Here is a 13,007-nt window from a genome sequence, read left to right as displayed (position 1 = left end):
ATTATTTTCACACTCATCAGATCGGCAAAAATGAAAAAAGTCAGATATTTCCAAATGTTAGCAAGGATGCTTAGAAAAGAGAATCTTATATATTACTTGTGGAGTATAAATTGGTACAACTTTGTGAAATAACACAGCAATATCTAATACATTAGTTTTCTATTGCTGTGTAATAAATTATTAGAAACCTAGTGTCTTAAAACACATTTATTATCTCAATTTCTGTGGCCAGGAGTCCAGGCATGGCTTAGCTGGTTCCTCTGTTCAGGGTTTCACAAGGCTGCAATCAAAGTATAAATAAGTCAAGCCATCTCTTCATCTGGAGGCTTGACTGGGGAAGAGTCCACTTCCAAACACTCACAGGTCATTTGCAGAATTCATTTCCTTGTGGTTGTAGGACTGAGGGCCCTGGCTTCTTATTGGCTATCACCTGGAGGCTGTACTCAGATCCTAGAGGCCATCCACAGTTTCCTGCCACATGACCCTCTTTGTAGGCAGTTTAAACATGACAGCTCACTTCTTTTAAGGCCAGCAGAAGTGTCTAGCTCTAGTTTGCTAAGATAGAAATTTATATATGAAATACGATCATAGGAGTGATATCACATCATCTTTATCATACTCTATTGGCTAGATGTCAAAGGTCCCACCCATACTAGAGGGGTGGGCATTATATATGGCAACACCAGTGGGCAAAGATCATGGAGGCCATTTTAGAATTCTGCCTACCACATTGAGTAAAGTTAAAGATGTAATGTCCTGGGGTCTAGCAGTTTCCTTGTACAAACAAATATGTGTACAAAAATGTTCGTAGCAACACTGTTTGTAATAGCAAAACTATTGTTATATAGTTTTTAATTTTCTCAAAATGCAAAAAAGATATAGTCAGAGAGACATTAGCTAATAAAACACCATGTATGGTGTGAAAATATTTTTGTAAAAGCAACATATATATAGGAATTCTCTTTCAGCAATGGCCTCCTGTTGTTGTCTTGAACAAAACCTCTCACAATTGAGAACAACTGGACAAAGTATTTTCAAAATTTAAGGCATCAAAGTACTACTGCAGCAGTGAGAATTTGTAGGTCCAAGATCTGGAAGAAAAGGGAGACATGAGAGGTTAGCCTGACATTTGTCATCACTTTTCCACCTGAAGTGATTGTGAATTCTGAAAGCAGTGGCTGAATAGAGCTTTTTGCTATCTCATGGGGCTGAAGAGGCCGAGGATGAGTGGCCCTGCTAATACATCAGACTTTGGGCTGTGTTAACCTAAAAATAAAAGGCCATTCAAAGTGAGAGGCAACAAGCATTTATTCGAGATCAAAAATAGCTATTTGGGAATCACTGATTTAGGCAGAAACCCGAACAGTGTTCCAATTAGGAGATAAAAGCAAAGGGTATTTATGAGAAAGGGAAGGGGGACAATTACATCATCAGAAGGAAGGTATTTCTATTGGTACAGATACATAACATAATGATGCTAATTCCAAACATTTAAAAACTCTTTCAGTCTGGTAGTTATCAGTCTGGTAGTCACATCATCTTTCATGTTATATTTGCAAACAGTTCTTTGGGACACAATGTTGCGTTAGGCCCAGTCCAAGGGTTACTTTGCCCTGTTTTAACATTCCAAAGGTTGGAAGCATAAGATGTGCAGGACAGTTCCTCTGAAATGACAATTCTGATTCCATTTTAAAGTGGCTCTGTTTATATTATTTTTTTACAGTTGGGATCCTCAAGGGATACCCTAGCTAGGAGTAAGGGTGAACTGGAAATAAACTCGTTTTCATGAAGACTAAAGTCCAGTTCTGAATAATTTTAGCTCCTGATTGGATCAGTCCTGAACTTGGCTATGGTCAGGCATACTTGCCCTTAAGTCTCTCCCCTAGAATACCTTCCCTTTTCCCAGCTCCCTTGATCAAACTCAGCTCTGATCCTAGAACACACACCATCAGTGGGAAATATTGATGTGGCAGGGAGACACATCAAAGACAAATGAATGTTGCATAGCTTAGGATTCAGGTAGTGTGAGCCTCTCTCCCACACTTATAAATGTATTAAGCTACCCCATTTCTTTCATCTTGCTTCTGAGGGCTGGGTGTGTTTTAAATCAATTTGATAAACCACAGCACACATGAGACCTACTATTTCTCCGCCTGGGCTTGTCCGGCTTCAGTCTTTCTTCTTTTGAAGCCACTGCTCAAAAAGAATTCACCAAAACGAATTTCACCAAATTTCATGGTAACAATTATTTGCTCCAAATTTTTGTTTGAGAGCACCAATTGAGTGTAAACAAGTGTTATGTTTTATTTGATTTCTTAATGATTTTTGATACTTCTCATACATTAAGCAAAGGTGACAAGAGAGAACAAAAAAGGAATACTCGGAAGTTTTCTCAAATGTGCTACATGTGAATGCCTTAGCCGTGACTTTTAACACTTTCGTTATACTCCCTTAGCCTTCATTCATTCCATCATTCATTCAGTAAACAAATGTTAGGTACCAATGGTATTAGAGGCTAGATACAGATAGAAATGAGCAAGGGTCGATCAGCCCTGGAAGAGCTTCCAAGATAGGCTTATAGCCTTAACATGGCAATTCAACCTAAGAAGTATCGTTTCATTGTCAGTGCACCCACTACGACTCTACAACCGTTGCCATCAACGGCGAATCTTCTCAGCGAGACCTTCTCCCATTCCTCCAACTCTTCAACTAGTTGGGGCCTAATCGCTAGATGTTCCACAGAAAGGAGGTTGAAAGACTACATCTCCCGGCAGCCTCTGCAGCAGGGCAGCGAGGCGCGCGCAGCCGCATGGGTCTAACCCCGCGCGCAGACGCAGTGCGAACGCCGGCTGAGCTGGGTCTCGCTGTGTGCGCGACGGCGGAGAGCGAGGCCTGGTGAGCACCGCCGAGGGGCAAGCCGGCTCTTCGAGGTGGTGCGCGCGAGAAGTACCGGGCGGGCGAGCAAGCAAGCGGCTCACCACAGCAGTGGCACTGGGATCGGTTGCCGTTAGCCTGGTGAGTGCGGGGGCCCCGCAGTCCGGGCCCCTCCCCCTCCCGCTGGCGGATCTGGCAGTCCTCGGCGGGACCCAGGAGAGGTCCCGGGGTGAGGGCGGGCGCCGACTGAGCTCGAGCTTGGGTTCCAGGGCCCGGGCGCTCGCGGCGCGTCCGTGCGTCATGGGCCCGGCTGTGTCCTAACCGCCGCGCGGCCGGCGGAGGGGAGGGTGGGGGTGGGGAGTGCTGGTGTAATCGCCATCGCGAACGCTGCTCGAGGCTGGGCGGGGCGGCAGTGGCAGCAGTGGCGGGGCTGGAAGCCGCGGCGGTTACTGCGGGGCGCCGAGGCAGCGGGGTGGAGAGGGGGCGAGTGCGGAGCCTGCGCCGCGGCCCGTTGCGAGCGTGCAGGGGGCGGGGGGCGGGGGTGGGCAGCGCAGAGTGCTGTGACTGAAGCAAGAAAGAGCGGGGGGTGGGCGGCGTGTAAAAATCCTAACCCCAGGAGAGAAGGGACCGTCTCGGGAATTCACAAGTTGCTGTCCGAGCTTGAGCCGGTGGTGTGGAGGGAGGTGGGAGCGGGGGTGGAGTCTCGTACGACTGCAGTTTACAGATGTCATAACAACATGGGCCTGAAGCGGCCGACAGGGGTGTGGTAATTATAGGAATGACAACTTAGTTTGCACATAACATGTGTGAGTGGTGATTCGAGGGAAACACCGAAGTATTAGATTAAGCTCAAAATGGGAGGAGAAGACTGAAGGATGACTGGGATCAGGGAAGTCGTCATAGAAGAATGTTTTAGGTTTGAATGGAAGTGATTAATGTTCCACTTTTAAGTGAAAGATTTCACACTAATTTATTTTTAAGGTCTAAAAAGTAAACAATTTTAGTATTTTTTTCTGAAACATACTATTTAATATTACCTTTTCTTCTTTAATAAACAGCTCTTTCAAAACCCTTATTTCTTAGCAGTAGGTGAGTAAGTGATTTTTCCTCCCTCTTGTTGTTTCAAGGCTCATTCTTGACATTGTTTTTTGCTCAACTTGTCCTCGCATTTGTAACATTTTGAAAGTAATCCACAAGTTATTCCCTCTCCATTTTAAAGATTGATGACATTTTAACTTTTCAAAGTGAGGACGAATTCTGTGGTATTTTTACTGAAATAATTTATTTTTGGAAGGGACAGTTTTATATGTAATACCTGATTTTAAGGTGGAGAACATGAGGGAAAGCAAAGGAATTAACATTTATTGAGATCTTTGGTGCTAAATACTTTAAGTATATTAAAACATTTAATGCTTACAGTAACTCTAAAGGAGATATTTTTTTGTTCTACAGATGAAAGCTTTAGAGGTCAGAGAAGTAACTTACCTAAGGTCATCCAGCTCATGTTGGAACTAGCTTTAGAACCTAAAGTTACTGCCATTTTAAGAATTATTTCTCCTCTTCTTGCATACTTCTTGGTTGTTTCTTTATTTAATCCATTCATTCAGCAAATATTAATGGAGTGATCATGTGCCCCAAGACTGGAGATATAGACATGATCAAGACACTGTTCCTGTTCTCATGGAATTTATAGTGTAGCAGGGAAGACTAACATAATGAAAATAAATACTGACTGCATAACATTTTAATTGAGCAGAAAATCTAAAGTACTAAATAGTAAAGTATTAAATAGCAAAGGAAGTTCAAAATAGAATCAGACTACATGTGCCTTGAATTTACAGTCTGGTAAGGAAACAAAACACATATTTTAAAAATCTAGAATAAACTAAATGGCAGAAATAAATGCCTGAAGATAGTATATTTGCATTATGTTACTTTAGGTTTTTATAGAAGTTTCTTCACAAAACTATGATTTACTATTATGCATCTTGACTTTTTTCTAGGATTGGTACATAAGAAGAGGCAACATGAAAAAAAAAAAATCTTCACTGCTCTCCAAGACGTTTCTAGTTTATTGATTCTTATAGAGACCTTAGAGACAGTTCTTTAAAGACCTCAGTGATGGACCTTTTTCTTTTTCTTTTTTTTTTTTTTTTAAACAAATGACTGCTTTTATTAGATCATTTGTGTTTTGTAAGCCATCCTGTTTCTCTTTACACTTTGACTGTGAGGAGGGTCAGAGCTGTGTCCAATTTTTTGTAATTAACCTTAGCCTCAACTATATTTTAATTAAACCAGATGGTCTGGAATTGCTCTGTTGTTTCCTGGACTACTTTCTTGGTTCTCTCTTGCTCTCGATTTCGTTTTTATCCTTTCTTTTTCATTTGAAAGTAGGAATTATATTTTATTCTTTTAATTTCCAGTGTTTTAGCATAGTGTTTGTTGAATTGATAGTCTTGATTTATGATGTTTGTAGTTTTACATCTGTCAAATTGTTTTTAGAAGTATGTGTAAATACTTTGTATAAATTCAATTAAGACTTGACCGTGCAAGTAAAGATGACTGGTCTAGTAATAAAGATAATTCCTTGTTACTCTTTTTTAAGGTTTCTGTACTCCGCAGGGTGTTATGAATTCAGCCATAATAATAAAAAAAAAACATTGGAAATGGTAAACAATTCAATTAGCTGATTGGGGCTGATTTCACTCTATTCTTTCTGCAGTAAGCAGGAGATGGACTGAGGCCAACGAGGGGCCAAATAGGGCCTACATTAGAAAAATTCGAGGCTCTGTAGTGAAAGAGCAGAAATGAAGACTGATGGAACAGTACAGGGTTTTTGTTTTGTTTTGTTTTGTTTTTTTAAGCTATTCCAACTCTACCAGAACAGAACCAAGTGATAAAATGATTCTGACCTAATGTAGTAGACTAATTGGGACAGTTTTTGAAAGCAGGCAATAATCCAGAATGTGGATAATGGGGATAATCTCCTTCACATAACGATAATGCTGCCCTTCATATACAAAGATAAGTCTGCTTACTCATCATTGATTTTCCAGTGTGAGGCAGGAGATGTGCTGAGTTGCCTGTGGATCTCTATACTCTGACCAAAAGGCAGGGATCAGAATGGGGGTTTGTAGCTAGGGAACAGAAAGACAGGGAGAAGTTACTAATGTCTATTGATGGGTCAAGCATTACATCAGGTGGTTTCACTTAATTATTCTTGCAAAACCACTATGAGAAGGTGGTTACTTATACAGGGTAGTTAGGTAACTTGCTCTACTTCACAGAGTAAGTGGTGGAGCTTGGATTCAAACATAGACCTATTTGTATTATGATCACATCAATCATTGAAGCTTGATGTTTTGGTTTGCAGTTCATTCTCAAGCAGAACAAACTAGATGTAGTTTACTTTTAGTAAATTAAATCTTCATTTCATGTGTAGCGTCATGAAATGAAGATTTAATTTACTAAAAGCTGGAAGGCTGTTCATGTTCCTTGCTTTATGGCCATTAAAAAAACCACAGTTTTTTAGAGTAATATCTGAAAAATAAGTAACTGTACTCCGTCCCATCCTCTGCACATTAGAGGCTACCATTTTCTTTCTTTTAGCTGTTTCCTCTTTCATATTTATAAATAACTTTTCTTCTATTGCTGTTTCTTCATATAGTTATTTTAGACATTATTGACTTTTCTCCACATCTCTACACTGCCTCTCTCATCCTCCCCATATAGGTATCATAGGTGCTTATTAAGTCAGTATTCAGTGTGTTTACAATATAACTAAATATTCCCAGCTGAATAATCTAGAGTATTATATCATTTCTTCACTTAACCAATTTTTGTTTTTCCAGTACTTAATACCTCTTCCTCCCGTTCATTTCCAGAGACCACTGTCCTGCACTCCTCTGTCCTTTTAGTGCAGTTTGGACTGGTTACTTTCTAGGTCTACTTTATAGCTGTTATCCTGGAACTTCTGTGTCACTCTTAAAATTCTCTTTGCCCCTCTCCAATAGCGGATCTCTTATTTCTCATATTTTTTTTTTAGCTTCCTGAGAAAGGGTACCAGGGAAATAAAAACTTTCCGAGAGCTTGCATGATTGAAAAAAATCCTTATTCTACCTTAAGATTTCATCAATAATTTGGCTGGGTATAAAATTGTAGGCTTAAAAAATTTAGAAGTCATAGCTTTGTTGTTTTCTGCATTCTAGTGTTGTAATTGAAGTCCAATGGCATTCTGATTCTTTTTTATATGGCCTTCCATTTCTTTCCTCCAATATTATTTTTTTTGACTTCCAGTTAAAAAAGTTTTGAAGTTAGTTATGCTTCTCAGTTATTGACATGCTATCAGCAGACCATGCGAGGTCCTTTAAATTTTTCTCTTTCATTTCTGAGCCCTACTTCCATTACCCTTTCCAGCAGGCATCCACTCCATTGGGGTTGATACATTGCTTCATTCTATATGAATTATTGTGGAATATGTAGAGGGTATGTGTGTGTATTTAGTTTATGTAAAGTTATGTACCACATAATGATGTTTTGGTCAGTGACAGATTGTATATACAGTGGTCATCCCATCAAAATTCCTGTTGACTAGTAACGTCATGATGTCTTAGCCCAATGCATTATTCACGTTTGTGGTAATGCTGGTATAAACAAACTTACTGCACTGTCTGTCGTATAAAAGTATACCACATGCAATTACAGTAGTAGGGTATACCATGTAGGTTTGTGTAAGTGCACTCTATGATGTTTGCCCGAGATGAAATCACTTAACTTACATTTCTTGGAACATATCTCAAGTGATAGGTGGTGTATGACTGTATAATTGACCCTTGAACAATTTGGGGGTATGGACACCGACTCCTGTGTAGTACAAAAATCCAAGTATAACTTTTGATTCCCCCAAAACTTAATATCCTTTGATGTCCTTAGGGATTGTTTCTAGAACCCTTTGTCCCACCCCCCAGCCTTTCTCTTTGGATACCAAATTCTACGGATGCTCCATTCCCCTATATAAAATGGCATAGGTCAGGGCTTACAGTTGGCCCTCCACATCTGTGAACTCCTAACCACAGATTGAAAACAGTACAGATATTTGAAAAAAAGAAAAATCTTGAGTATAAGTGGACTCGTGTATTTCAAACCTGGGTTATTCAAGAGTTAACTGTATTGTGTTACAGACCTTATCCTATTTCTTACTTTATAACAGCATTGCTTTTCAGACCTTTTTGCTTTGTTGTGTGTACATATAGTTGTGTGTAATGTAGAATTCCATAATGTACATCTACCACATTTTACTTTTCATTACCTAATGATTGATACCTGAATTGCCATTCTGGCATCACAAATGTACTCTTACTTGTACATCCTCATGGACTTGTATGAGAAGTTCTTTGGGATATATACCCAGGAGTAGGATACCTGGGTCATAGAACTAGTTTATGTTCCTACTAGCAATGCAGGAGGGTTCTTGTTTGGTCACATCTTTGCCAGTACTTGCTTTTATCCAACTTTGTAATTTTTGCCAGTCTATTTGGTATAAAGTGGCACCTCGGTTCAATTTACATTCTCTGATTACAAATGACTTTGAGCAGTTTTTGGATCCTTTGGGTTTTATGTCTTTGTTTTTGGTTGGTAGAAGTTCCTTGTGGAGGTTAGATAGGAATGGACTGTTGGTTTTAGGCTTGGAAAATATTTTCTCTAACCCTGTCATCTTTCTGTTAATTTTGTCCAATTTTCTTTCATTGAATGGATATTTTAAATTTGACGCATTGTTTCTTTGATACTCTCTTACTCATCAATTTTTTTTCTCTCTTTTGGTATTTGTATATTTGAGTATTGGAACTCTAAGATAGTTCTTTTAATTTTTTCTTTTCACTTCTATTTTCCATCACTTAGTCTTTTCTGTTTCCTGAGAGGTTTCTTCAGTGTTATCATCCAATCCTTCTATTGAATTTTAAATTTCTTATCCATATTTTAAATTTCTTAGAGCTCATTCTTACGTTTTTAGTGTAGATTTTTATTTTTTAGAGCAGTTTTAGGTTCACAGCAAAATTGAATGCAAATTGAGAGTTTCTATCTTTCTCCTACCCCCACTCGCACAGTTTCCCCCACCATCATCAACATTTGTATCAGAGTGATACGTTTGTTATATTTAAATCAACACTTATACATCATTATCACACAGAGTACATAATTTACATTAGGGTTTATTCTTGGTGTTGTACATTCTATGGGTTTTGAAAAATGTATAATGATATGTATCAGATTAGTTTCATTGCCATAAAAATCCTCTGTGCTCTGCTATTTCTCCCTCCCTCCCCTCAAACCTCTGGTGAAGCACTGATCTTTTAACTGCCTTCAAAATTTTGCCTCTTCCAGAATTTTACATAATTGGAATCAAACCCATGTTTTTTTTGTTTTTGTTTTTTTCAAAAAGCTCTCAATATGACTATAATACCCCTGTCCTCCCCCTCAAAAGAGGAGGGGGCAGGGTATTATATAAATAATCTCGTTTATGGATACTGGTATAGAAAATTTTAAGAAAACATTAACAGAATTAAAAAGCACACACTGTGACTAGGTACGTTTATTCTAAGAATGAAGACTCATTCAATATTAAGAAATCTGTTAATATCTTACTATATTCAGTAGGTCAAAGGAGATTAACAGTGACCATTTTAATAACTAACAAAAGGCATTTGATATAATTCAAAGCACATTTCAGGTTTTAAAAACTTTATAGTAAAGTTGGTATGGATAGGTGTGATCTTTTTAAAAAGCCATCCCAAAACAATACTGTGACACAACTGGAGCTCTCATGCATTGCTGGTTAAAATGCATGATGGTACAGCCACTTTGGAAAAAAGTTCGACAATTTCTTACACAGTTAAACATAAATTTAACCATATGCCCGAGCAATCTCACTCTGAGATTTTTACCCAGAAAAATAAAAATGTTTGTTCACACAAAAACTATATGTGAATGTTTATAGTGGCTTATTCATAATCACCAAAAACTGCAAACAGCCCAAATGTCTGGCAACTGATGAATAAACAAATTGTGGAATACAGTAGAATACAATTCCACAATAAAATAAATGAATTACTGATAGATACAGACAACATGGATGAATCTTAAATTAGTTAATACTGAGTGTAAGAAGCCACACTCAAAAGGCTGCATACTGTACAATTCCATTTATGTGACATTGTGGGAAATGCAAAACTGTAGGGTCAAAAGAAATCAGTGATTGCCTGGGATTGAGGAGAGTAGTTTTACTAGCAAGAGACCTGACAGAACTTTTTGTAGTGGAGATGTTCTTTACCTTAATTGTGGTGGTATTTACTTAAATGGTAAATTTCACTGTATGTAAATTATACCTCGATAAACCTGACCTTTAAAAAAAAAAACCCAGTGTTATGTTTAGTGGCAAAACACTAGACGTAGGTCAAAATTAGAAAAGAGATAAAAATGCCAACTCTAACCTTTGTTTCTTAACGTTGTCCCAGAAATACTAGTTAATATTTTAAGAAGATAAGTGAAATGGGATACAAACATTAAAATGGCACAGGCAAAAATTATAATTTTTAACAGATATTAAATATTAAGTAACAGCTGAAAGTATTAGAAACAGAATTCAGTAGCTGATTTAATTCATTGACTGCCTTAAGAAAATTAATATATAGTAATGAGTAATTTTCCTATATATAGACAGTAGCAGTTGGAATGTAATTGAAGGAAACTTCACATTTATCATTGTAACAAAAAAGTTAAATAGAAATACATTTATTTCTTGAATTACATGTTGTAAAGATGTTGCATTTCCTTTTGAATGCTATCTGAATATTAAAGGACTATTTTTTTTTCTTAACAAGATAGAAAAGATTATCTGGACCAAGGGTTCTCAAATTTTTTGGTCTCAGAATTTCTTTATCCTTTTAACTTATTTAGGACCCCAAAGAACTTTTGTTTGTTATTGTTTTGTACTTGTTAACATTTACCGTATTCGAAATTAAAACAAAATTTTAGAACACATTCCATTAGGCATCAGAGTACTGATGCCATCACATCATGAAGCCTCTGAAAAACTTATGAGTGAAAGTGAAAAAAGCATGTAACATCTTAGTAGTAGTATGAAAATAGTTTTTATGAGATACATTTTTTTCCCACATATATTGTCAAATATAGAAAAGTTTGAATCAGTCCTGGTGGTTATGGGGAACTGGGATACTCATATTCACTGGTAAATTGGTGCAATATTTTGTGGGTACTTTGACAGTATCAAATTTTAAATGTAAATATTTTTGACCTTGAGGTTCCATTGTTTAGAATTCATTTATAGATATAATTGCAAAATGTGTGCAAATACATGAAAGAATACTGGTTACAGCATTGTTTGTGATAGAAAATTGGAGACAAGCTTAATTGTCTGATGTCTAGGGACTGGTAATTATGGTATAAAAATTAACTATTATATTAGTTAAAAAATATTAGCTTTATAGGCATTGGTAAGGAAAGTTGTCCAAAATTGACACAAAGTCAAGAACTGTGTGTGTTTATCCCATCAGTGTACAATAAAAACCAAAGGGATATGTGTATATTTGTATGACCAATTTTTGAAAGACTATACTGAGAACTCGATGGTGGCTTCCTTTATAAACCAGGGAAGGTACATTTTAATTTTTTTCTTCATACTCTTCCATATTTGGATTTTTTTTTTTTTTTTGGAAACTGAGCCTTTTTATAATTTAAAAAGGAAGACTATTTCAAAGGCACAAGTGCACTGTATGGATGGTCGACATTGTTAAATGTTAGAGCTATTTGTGAATTTTTTGATACCACAATTTAACAAACCTGTTTGGAACACCATCTCTGCGAAGCCATCCTTGATCACTTTAGTCAAAGATATTTTTTTTGAACCTTTGGAGCTATTTATAGCCATTTCTTCATTACACAAACGTCAGGTTTGAGCTATATATGGGCCAGACAATGGACGTATTTCATATGTTACTTCTTTTCACCTCATAAGGTATTATCTCCACTGCAAAAATGAGGAAACCAAAACTCACAAAAGCTGAGTGTTTTCCCTTCATCATTGTGCCAAGAAGTAAATTTGAAAACAGGACTTTAAGGCCATACTGCTTCTCTGGACTTGCTTCTTACATCACTTTAATAAAAAGAAACAAGTGAATAGTTCATTTTTGTTTGAATATTTCTTGTAGATTTTTTGGTATTTAAATACATTTTTATTTGAAATAATTTCAGGCTTACAGAAGTTTTAAGAAATGTATAAAACCTCCTATTTACCCTTAATTTACATTCCCCAATTGTTCTTCTTACCTTTTATTCTATTTGCTTTATCATTTATTCTCTTTTTGTACATGTGTACTGTGTTCCCAACATTGCCTTTTCATAATTGCTTGCCCTTCCAGTTCCATATTGAATACAGGATTCCAGTTGTCTTATTGGCTTTTGGTCTTGTTAAATTTTAAATCTTGCTCTGTTACTGTAAGCTTTCTCCTTCCTTTGACCTAAAACTTTTGATTCTTGACCTGAATCATCATTGCAACACTGCTATTATTCTGTTTTGTGATATTTCAGAACCAAAATACAGCCTGCTTCAGGAACCCAGCTTTCTCTATCATTTTGTAACACTGTTAAATATGATTCCTTCAGAATTATTTGTAAATTTTCACTGCATTGCACCCACCTTTTCAGTCTATTATAAAGTCTAAACGGGGGAAGAAGCATGTCATAAATTACATAGCTTCTTATGTCTTCCTTAAGGAACTGAGTTTGCGATAGACCTGGAAAAGTTCAAACCTAAGGGTTCTCTCAAAAACCATGGAGGTTGTGGTGAAAAGCATTTAGGAGGAGATTTGTAGATTCAAGAAGATAGAGGCTAAACCACAAGCCAGCCGGCTTGCTGGAGAGAACTGGGATAAGAGATAGCTAGAGCAAGCCTTCCTGGGATCAGAGTGTATGTCAGACACTGACCTCTGAAACTGCTCCTTCAGAGGAACATGAATTTGATTGATTCCTTCTGTGGAGCAATTTATGCTGGAAGCCATTGTCGAAAACAGTAGAACAATCAGCTGGCCATGATTATTGCAGGTTAACAGCAGGGAGTG

The 13,007-nt window shown here is 37.3% G+C and overlaps 1 protein-coding gene across 1 annotated transcript in view; it reads left to right on the top strand.

The window, feature by feature from the left end:
• The first annotated feature begins 2,834 nt into the window (after window positions 1-2,834).
• The window catches only part of KPNA1 (karyopherin subunit alpha 1), a 50,462-nt gene continuing 40,289 nt past the window's right edge, over window positions 2,835-13,007 (top strand). The window contains exon 1 of the mRNA XM_006905562.3: window positions 2,835-3,015. The gene's annotated coding sequence lies outside the window, so the exon portion shown is untranslated. The remainder of the gene's footprint in view (window positions 3,016-13,007) is intronic.

This window comes from Pteropus alecto, unplaced genomic scaffold (genome assembly GCF_000325575.1).
Source record: "Pteropus alecto unplaced genomic scaffold, ASM32557v1 scaffold251, whole genome shotgun sequence".
Classification (NCBI taxonomy): Eukaryota; Metazoa; Chordata; class Mammalia; order Chiroptera; family Pteropodidae; genus Pteropus; species Pteropus alecto.
The sequence above is the reverse complement of the archived record's forward strand: the minus strand, read 5'-3'. Positions and strand labels throughout refer to the sequence as shown.